The 7,832-nt window shown below is 30.0% G+C and overlaps 1 pseudogene across 1 annotated transcript; it reads right to left on the bottom strand.

The window, feature by feature from the left end:
• Positions 1 to 982: 982 nt before the first annotated feature.
• Positions 983 to 7,388, bottom strand: LOC143247173 (acyl-coenzyme A diphosphatase FITM2 pseudogene; annotated as a pseudogene). Its single transcript, XR_013026420.1, has one exon. The product of XR_013026420.1 is annotated as an acyl-coenzyme A diphosphatase FITM2 pseudogene (transcript).
• Positions 7,389 to 7,832: the final 444 nt, after the last annotated feature.

The raw sequence follows: 7,832 nt of genomic DNA, 5'->3' as shown, positions 1-7,832 counted from the left end.
ACTATCCATTATAAACATTGTGAACATAGCATCATAATACTTTTGATACTTAATATAGGTTCAGTATAAACATTGTTGAATACAGTGTTATATTACTCTTGATACATCAATATACTGTTCAGTATAAACATTGTTGAAGAAAGCATCATAATACTTTTGATACATCAATATACTGTTCAGTATAAACATTGTTGAATACAGTGTTATATTACTCTTGATACATCAATATACTGTTCAGTATAAACATTGTTGAATACAGTGTTATATTACTCTTGATACATCAATATACTGTTCAGTATAAACATTGTTGAATACAGTGTTATATTACTCTTGATACATCAATATACTGTTCAGTATAAACATTGTTGAATATAGTGTGAAATTACTCTTGATACATTAATATACTGTTCAGTATAAACATTGTTGATCATAATACTTTTGATACATTAATATACGGTTCAGTATGAACATTGTTGAATGTAGTGTTATAATATTTTTGATACATCGATATATTGTTCAGTATAAAGATTTTTAATGTGGAGTTACATTCTTTTAGTCCATGTATATACTCTGTTGAATATAAACAATTGTGTTATATTTTAAAATTAAAGATAGAGATTAGTATCATGTCTAATAAGATATTCAATGAAATTACTAGAGACAACTAAGAAAAGAAAAATGCAAGTTTCATGCCATATTAACCCCATGTTTATCTTATCTATTTATTCTCAGGACTACTTGGGTCATTTGATAAGTTTTTCACACTGAATTGTGTATATAAATTCTGCTTGTGGGACCTTTCTTCAGTACAATAAACAACAACTTAAACATAAACCTTGATATTTCACAAAATTTTTACTGGTTCCTGTGAGCACAATATGCTTGGTTTTAAAGGGTTAGTTCTTCAACAGAGGTATATGTATAAAGCCTCAGTACATTTTCACTTCCAATATTAACACATAAATAAAACAAAACAGTCATGGTGTTAGGATTTATAATACATACTTAGTTTATTGCAACATTTCATCAAAATAATGTGGAAAAACAAGCAACAACCCATTTCTTATTATATAAATAAATAGTCTATAAATTAAGTTACAGATCAAAATAGGAAACACACATTTAAATGATATTGAGAATTTTATAATTATCAGAACAAAGAAAGGAATAGTTCATTTACTACGTTTTCAAGTATACTTCATTATATGCTTCCAAACATATAAAATTAACCAAAAATAATTTCTTTATTATCCAAACTAAGAAACATTCTATTATTAACTAACAGTGTATCTTACAAAATAAAACATCAGCATCTTCATAATAAAAATCTCAAAACCCTCTGGAGGTTAGATATTTTTGAAAGAATTTTTAGTTTATTATCCTTTCCAGACAATGGCTTCAAAATATTCCTTCCCACAGACTGTTGTATAATAAATTCTATTAAATAATAAGTAAAACAATATTATACCTATAACAGGCTGAAACAAAAGCTTGAGAAATCAGACTAGAAACGTCTTTTCGTAGGAGTGTTAAGATAATAAGTAAAACAATATTATACCTATAACAGGCTGAAACAAAAAAAAAGAATATCTTGTTTCAATACTATTATCACAATGTACCATTATTTCAAAACTGTCCTTAACAGGTCTAAGGAGTAAATTAATGCCTGAAACAAAGATTAACATAAGGGTATCCAATGTTATTTTCATGAATAATTTTACTATGAGTAACTTTAGTCTCATATCCATCATAAAAAGAGGTACTGTTACTAGAACAATGTTAAATAATAATAACATATATACATGTGTGTGTTTATATATATATATATATATATACACATACACACATATGCCATGACAAAAAACTTGCAACTTACAGAAGTAGTTGTCTGAAGTACAGAAATAATTTAATTACATCTGTAAAGGATACACTACCTATATATGGTATATTGGAATAATGTATTTGGTTTTAGGTGGATAACAAGTGAAGTTTAATTAAGGGTTCCAATTTCAACAGTAAATGTTAATTAAACACTCCTGGCACATAAATTTAAATTTATGTTTTTTTCAATAAATACCACAAATGGTTATTCAGTTTACTGGACAAAAAAAATTTGTAGCTACTTTTATCACTACATTTCTTTACAATATAACTCTGAAGGAAAAGGTACACATTTCGTCTATTAGGTGGTTGTATTATAATTTTATACAAAATAATAGTTTCTTTTACAAAACTTTAACATCAATATCCTGCTATCATATGTTTTGCACTTGTAGAAAGCTTAAGTAACTGAGTTGAAAACTTGTATATTAATTTAAAAAAATTATAAAAATGTAGTGATGAGTCTGGGCCAAATAAATTACTTAATTATATGTTTGTTTTGAATTTTCAGACAAAGTTACATGAGGGCTATCTTCACTGGCTGTCCCTAATTTGACAGTGTAAGACTAGAGGGAAGGCAGCTAGTCATTACCACCCAATGCAAACTCTTTTACCAACAGATATGTGGGATTGATCATAACACTATAAAGCGCCTATGGTTAAAAGGGTGAGCATGTTTGGTGAGACAAGGATTCAAACCAGCTACTATCAGATTACGATAAATTACTTAATACAACTATCTTTTGTACCTGTTAGTACTCTCATAAGAGAAATTAGTGTGCAGAGAATACGTGTTATAATAGCACATTCATTATAGTATTAAAAACAAAAATTCTGAAAAATGCCAATTTTAAGGTATTTACATAAAACTATAAAACAGCTAAGCATTAACATAAATTTAACTAAAAAGCACTAAACAGAAGTTCTAGGTTTAATGTATAGGAACACTACTGTTTATACCATTAAAGAAATTAGTCAGTTTAGTCTGACTAATGCTCAATCAGTAAATTTGCTGTTCTGATGCTTAATAAGTAGAAACTTCTAACAATTAAGGATCACAAATATTTGGCCCAAGTTTATTTGGTGTTTTTATTTGTTTCAATAAACAATTGACAATAAGTATCCAACTCTAATTAAGGTTTAACTATAGTCATCATAAGGGCTTTGATTTACAGTTGCAGTGTTAAACAACTCTCATGTTTAAATATTGCATCAAAATCTATGTTTAGTTCTCGTATAGTGTATTATTAAAATAGTATTAAACAGACATTTTTTGGGTAGCTTGTTCCTTGAACTGAAAACAGCTCTGAAATGTAAATACTACAATGAGATGTACCAATAAAACTGTTTGTCAGATATAAAAGCCTATTTAGTGTTCTATTATTAATTTACTTATATTGTGTTTATCATTCATTGATATTAAGGATACTGATCATTGTGTTTGGAATCCACTGCAGTCAAGGCTTTGAAAATGTTTAGAAGGCCTAAGCAATAGACATATGAAATAGCTGCAGCCAGAAGAGTGGATAAAAAAATCACATGAAACAGAAACAGTAGAAAATATAAAGTTAAGCATGATAGGAGTGAAAGGCCTAACAGTTAATATGCAGAGTGAAATTAATAGAGTTTGGAAGAGATAAGAAGAATAATGGCTTGTATTCTAAACTAATTCAGCATGCTTGTGGAGACTTTGATAAAATGTAAATACTGGAAGTACAAAAGAATTTATTGCCAACAAGTCATAGACACCTACTGTAGAAGATTCTTTAGCCCATCACATCCACACACATACACTATACAAGTTTATGGCACTGCTCTACTTACAACTAACTTCCCTCAAGCTCAGTTTCAAAACTAATTTATTGTACACTTCAAAAGTTCTGCAACACTTCTACTTTCATTAGGTGTGAAAATTTATTCTCAAAATTATATTACAATGTGTATGGTGCCAAATAAAATCCCAGCAAAAGACAAGAAATCACTGGCTGAAGGCTCAAAGGTTCTTTATGACCATTTAACACAATAATTAAAGACAATAAAAGATATTTATGCTACATTAGGCCATTATCTTCACTGAACTTAAAAAGACAAACAAACTTGAAAGCTAGCTTTTATTGTTTAAATATTTATCAAGCTTTTCCTTAAAATATCTTAAACTTTGTGCATCCATTGCATTTGAAAGCAACCTAGTCCACATGCTAACAGTTCTTTTTGAAAATTAAAATTGCCTTCACTGAAGTTGATACCTATTCTGCCAAAACTTATATTTGTAGTCCCTACCATTATCAACATTAGGTGTTAAAAGAATTATGCAATAACACTATCACTTTCATTAAGTAACTTAAATCTCTCATTCATGTCTCTTCTAACTCTTCATTTTTCACACACACAAAAAAAAACAATTTCAGAGATCTTAACCAGTTCTTAAGTGACACCTTTGTATCTCGCGTCACAGTAGCCCTCTTCTGAATACATTTCTAATAATTCAATGTTCTTTCTAAACTAATGAACCCAAGACTCAACACAAAATTTCAAATGTGGCCTAACCCATACAAAGTAACTTCTTTAAGGTTTGTATTTCATATTTCTGTGGATATCATGTTCAATTCTTTTTTTACTATCACACGTAAATAGCACATTGCTTGGATGGCTTAGAACAATGAATCACACAGGTCTAAGAAATCAATTTAACACAAAGATACATACCCTATAACTCAAGTACTTTAGAAAGGTGGACCTTTCTTCTTCCCAGCTAACTAAATAATATGGTTAAGGTTAATTCCACTGAAATTATATTTCTAATTCAAATTATGATAATCCATGTCTATGACTTTGCATTATAATAATAATTAAAAGTCACATATCATTTGCCAACTCCACACACAATCCAAATCCTTTTATAAAACAATAACATGCTACTCACAGCCAGCAATATGGAAAACCTTAATATATTATAGACTATTCATTCACCTGTATCATAATTAAGATAATTGTAGATAATTTGTAAATTTCTCTCACACCTTGAACCTTAGTGGCTAGTGACAAAAAAATTGTATATTAAAAGATGTTTTTCCAAAATTATTTTCATTATTTTTGATAACATCATGAAGAAAGCTAAGCATGCAACATGACTAAACAGAAGTCATAAATTATTGTAGTATTTTCTTTTAGTAAGAGTTCACTTTCATAAACATAAAATTTCATGAAATGAAAACTTCATACACACCTATTACATTTGTTTTTATCTTTAAGTACAAAATCCAAAATCCACAAACCTGGTTATTTTATAGAGCTCTTGGAGTTGACCATAAACATTACTTACAAGTTACACAGTCTGGAACAAACACATCCCTTGTATAGATCATTGCTATAGTGTTGGAATATTAAGTTTCAAGTTCCAACCTCCATATATTTGAAATCAGTAGAAAATTGTATTATAAACACTTTTATATAATTATAACAGTCTGAAATTCAAAATATTAATTACACAAGCCACTGCGACATGTTATAAACTATAAATATAAAATCACCAACAGATGATAAGGGTATTTGAAGTACCTAGCTACACAATGGGCTGTCTGTGCTCTACTCAACATGGGTATCGAAACCACGTTTGTGATGATGTAAGTTTCCAGACGTACTGCTGCACCACTGGTGCACAAATTATAAAAAAAATTTCATATTCTTATAATTAGTATTTCAGCAAATCTGTAAACAGAATATTTCTTTCGAAGTGTGTTTTTACAGAATATTTTGAGATTCACAATATTCACTTGATAAAACATCCATCAATTCCAATATCAGTTAACCTACAGAAATGGAGATAGGTTTCACAATGTATCTTATATTTTAGATATATTATAGAAGAGCTAAAACAAACTGATATAATAATAAGACTTCTTACACTTCTACAAGTTTTTTTTTCTATGTTCGCTCCTATAAAAAAATGTAAACAACTGTTTACAGTTTGGTGCAATTTGCATTCAAAATTTTATTGCACTTTCAAGTTATTACCACAATGACAAGGAAGCTTGTGTTTTTTAAAACTAGAAAGCCAGGTGATACATGAATAGTACTGTATTATGAAAAGGATTCTGTTTCAAAATTTTTTGCAACAGTTCTGTAGATCACAGGATTATTTTAAAGCTTTGCACTCCATGCATTTACAACTTGAGAGTAACAGGAAAAAAAATTAAAATCCATAAAAGTTAATCCAAGTACCATTAACTAGTATTTTTTCATTTCATCTTTTGGTTTCAACATTCTTTCTAATTATTAAAATATTAAAACAATCACTCATGTAAATCTCTTGCTGATTTCAAGTGACTGTACTTAAATAACCCTTCACCAGGTAAGCCAGGTGAATATTTCATTCTATACCACATACGGTATGTGAGGAACCAAATTCCAATAGCACACAGGCCTCCTGCTAGCTTCTGAACCATGCTATGATAATACAGAATGGTTGTCATCAACATCACATCCCAGACAAGCAACAAAACAGTCATAAAAACAAACATAATCCGAACGTATGGTGTAAACTGTTCGTATGATGTCTTCAGTTTATAAATTTGTTCTTCTGACAACTTCTTTAATGGGCTTTCATCTTCAAATTCATTATTTCTCACAATAATTTCACCAATGCGCTCCCATCCTCTAATACATTTTCCTTCTTCCATTATGATTAAGCAGCAATAAATCAATAAAAATGCATGTCCAGAAATGTCAAAGCACACCCACTTAAGTCCATGTTTTCTACAAAGAACTTTTGTTTTGTAATTTTTTCCATGCTCTGGTGGGTAACAATGACCAAACCACTCCTCCGTGTATTGAAAGAAAGTTGTGCAGAAGAACCAAACCACAGTTCCAACAAGCATACGACTTAAGTGTTGACGCACAAGCACTTTATCACCACAACAGTATATCCAACTTGTCAAGTAAATGAAAGTCCCAACCGATGTTAAAGTCCACCCCCATCCAAGTTTAACAAAATATTCATTCAGAAAATTGTCTTTTCGTGAAAAATACGACCTTGGAAATGGTATAAAATCACATACCAAAGATACAAAAAACAAAATGCTAACATAAATGCCGATTTTAATCTCTGGCTGAAACAGGACAATTTTCCTACAAACATGCATAACAAGCATTACCACGAGTTGAATGAAAGTTATTGGGTTTGGAAGAGGTTTCCTACCAGCAGGGTATTTGCTTTGTTGAAAACTTTGCCATTTTAAACCCGTCGAGATGTGACGACTATCCTTTCGTCCTCCTGCCATATTTATCCTAATCTCACAGGCCTAATATCAGATTCATGGTCCGCCTAGAAGTCAGAACATCGAAGACGTTTGTAAAACCAGATTTATCACAAAGGGTGTTTAATTACTTATTTCCATTTACTAATTTATCGAATATTTTAAATAGTGAATTTTTTGTGTTTTTCTTATAGCAAAGCCACATCGGGCTATCTGCTGAGTTACCGAGGAGAATCGAACCCCTGATTTTAGCGTTGTAAATCCATCGACTTACCGCTGTACCAGTGGGGGGACATTTTAAATAGATTAATTATTCAAACTACCACACTGTTAATTACGGTTATAATATTATTTCCAGATTTCACTGAAGATGAAACAGGTGTATTTCGAAACGTTAGTGTCTGTAATATAAATGTTGTGCAACTTTTAAACAGTTTTTATCATTATTAAAAAATTTTGTTTTCTTCATGATAAATCTATTCTCAATTTTATAACTAAACGTTATTAGACCAACACACCACGACTTTTCATATGGTGTGAAAATATCGATTTAAAGATCAAAAGCTAAGTAAGAATAAAACTCAACGGCCATAGGATAACATTCACGGTCATGGCTCTGAAAAGTAAAAGTAAAATAGAAAATAAATAAGAAGGCCTTTATTAAAATAAAAATCAAGGAGAGAGGGAAATGTCAAA

The sequence above is a fragment of the Tachypleus tridentatus genome, chromosome 3 (genome assembly GCF_004210375.1).
Source record: "Tachypleus tridentatus isolate NWPU-2018 chromosome 3, ASM421037v1, whole genome shotgun sequence".
NCBI classification, from domain to species: Eukaryota; Metazoa; Arthropoda; class Merostomata; order Xiphosura; family Limulidae; genus Tachypleus; species Tachypleus tridentatus.
This window is presented reverse-complemented; position numbering and strand designations above follow the sequence as displayed.